Raw genomic sequence first — 2,549 nt, forward strand, 5'->3', positions numbered from 1 at the left:
CAATGGAGGGGCAGTCCCACGAGCTTGGAACGCCATCCATTTGAAGAGATATTATCAATGACACCCTTGTAAGGCTTAAAGACCATCTTTTATGTATTAAGCAATGAGAATTAACTTTTTGTTCATGATTGTACATATTTACAAGTGTAATCTAAAGTAACCACGAAAGACCCTTTCCTAGTTACTTGGGGGGCATATGGTGCCTGGATATAACTAGGTCGCCTTAAAGACTTAGAAGTTAATTCAAATCGATTGATCGTTGTTTTTCTTAAAAAATGCGAGATATTGATAAAGGATTAACGCGAACTAAGCTCTACCCTGGATGCAACCAGGTTCTAAAACTTAGAAGTTAAATTAAATTGATTGATCGTTGTTTTTCTTAAAGAGCACGAGATATTGATAAAAATTAACGCGAACTAAGTTTTCAAACTAAGTTCCTGGACATAACCAGGTCATAAAACTTAGAAGTTAATTTAAATCGATTGATCGTTGTTTTTCTTAAAGAGCACGAGATATTGATAAAAATTAACACGAACTAAGTTCCTGGACATAACCAGGTCATAAAACTTAGAAGTTAATTTAAATCGATTGATCGTTGTTTTTCTTAAAGGGCACGAGATATTGATAAAAATTAACGCGAACTAAGTTTTCAAACTAAGTTCCTGGACATAACCAAGTCATAAAACTTAGAAGTTAATTTAAATCGATTGATCATTGTTTTTCTTAAAGAGCACGAGATATTGATAGAAATTAACGCGAACTAAGTTTTTCAAAGCAGTAACATAAATACGTAGAAGCAAAAGGAAGTAAACCAATCAAAAGTAAAAATTGATAAAATCGATTGTCTCGAGGTAGAAAAACCTCATGCAAAGTTACAAAAGAAAATGAGAATATTAAAGGAAAGGGTGCGAAAAAGAAAGGCCCTAAGCTCCACCAGGCTGCCCCGAGGAGGTCGCTGTTTCGCCCTCCTGCTCGGCCACGGCGGGTGCCTCCCCGGTCTCAGAAGGTGCCTCCTGCTGGAGGCGAACTTTGAACCCCTCCAGGAAGACCTCCCCGTTCGCTCCTAAGAAGGAGAAGTCGTCGTCCGGGTTATAGGCCCAGCAATGGTAGAGCATGTCCTCCATGGCGGTGCTGGAAGCTGCCTTCTCCATTTCCAAGGCGGCCTTAGCCTCCTCAGCCCCAGCCTTCACAGAGTCTAGCTCGACCAACGCGGCAGTAAGGGCGGCTTTGGTAGCCTCGAACTCTTGAAGCTTGGGACGGGCTTCTTCCAGCTCGGCCTGTACGCCCGCCAGAGCATCCTTGGCTTCTTTTTCTTTCTGTTGGGTCGTCTGCAAGGAAGTCTGATGGGCGGCCAAAACTGCCTGATGCTCGCCCCTCATATCCTCGAGCTGGGCCTTGGATCTGGCTATGCTCTGGTGAAGGACCAAGACGCTCTGCAAAAACAGATAGGCAATTGCCTTAGAAAAAAAAAAGAGAGGAAAAACAGGGCAAGGCATGATAATAAAAAATAAGGGTAAAGTCACCTTACCGTTAGGGCCATGCCCAATGAAGATTCCATTACGCCCACCGGGCTCCTTGTTTCGATGGCCCGCAGCTCCCTCTCAATGAAGCGGTAGAAGTGGTCGACGGCGTAGCTCGCTGTCTCATACACCGTCCCCCGAAAGACGTCTGGAATCTTCTCCAGGGCTTGGGGGTCCACCGGGATTCGCACCTCGGGGGCCGCGGTTGCCGAGGCCCCGAGCTCCGCCCCTGTGTCCCGAGCAGGAGACTGAGCTCGTGGAGGGGGTGGGGGCATCTTCTCCATTGGCGGAGGTGCAGGTACCTTGGCCTGGGCAGCAGGGCTCTGATCCTTCCCTTTGGCGGGGGAGTTGGATGTTGCCCCGATGGCCTTCTTGGTCATCCGAAGCTTCTTTACCATGGGCCCGGAGGCCCCAGCAGAGGAGTTCCCTCCAGTGAACTTAGCTCGTAGGTTTTCGAGCTGAGACATCTCTTCTGCCAAAACAAGGATATTGTTAGTACACAAGTTAGCAGTCATGCATAAACAAGAACAAGGGGGAAAAAGCGAAACTCAAGTATATAAATATACTAAAAGGAATCCTACCCCCCAAGCTAGAAGAGGAATCTATGGTCACGACCATCGGCCCCGGAGCTTCTGCGGGGGAATCTAAGACAATTACTTCTCGAGCTGGCGCAGGTTCTGGATTCGTGGCTGGCTCAGGACTAGACTCTTCTACGTATTGCCTAAGACCCGGAGCTACGATACCCTCCTGGAGTGATGGCCACGACCGAAGGTTGGTCCCATACTCCTCGAATAGGAACGACCTAAAGGCTAGGGTGTTGTCTACAACTATGGTACCCCTAGGGCGGCTACTTTCGTAATCCAGCACGAGGCGGTCAACACAATGGAGCAGGGTTACATCAAAGTCTGGGTCACTTCAATGGCGTTGGACGAGCTGTTTAGGATTGAACCTAGCTAGCCGGGGGTCTCCAGTGGCCCTATCTAAGTTCCTAAACATGTATGGGTTACCTTGGCCGGAGGGACCTGAAGC

This window comes from Humulus lupulus, chromosome 1 (genome assembly GCF_963169125.1).
Source record: "Humulus lupulus chromosome 1, drHumLupu1.1, whole genome shotgun sequence".
In the NCBI taxonomy this organism is placed as follows: Eukaryota; Viridiplantae; Streptophyta; class Magnoliopsida; order Rosales; family Cannabaceae; genus Humulus; species Humulus lupulus.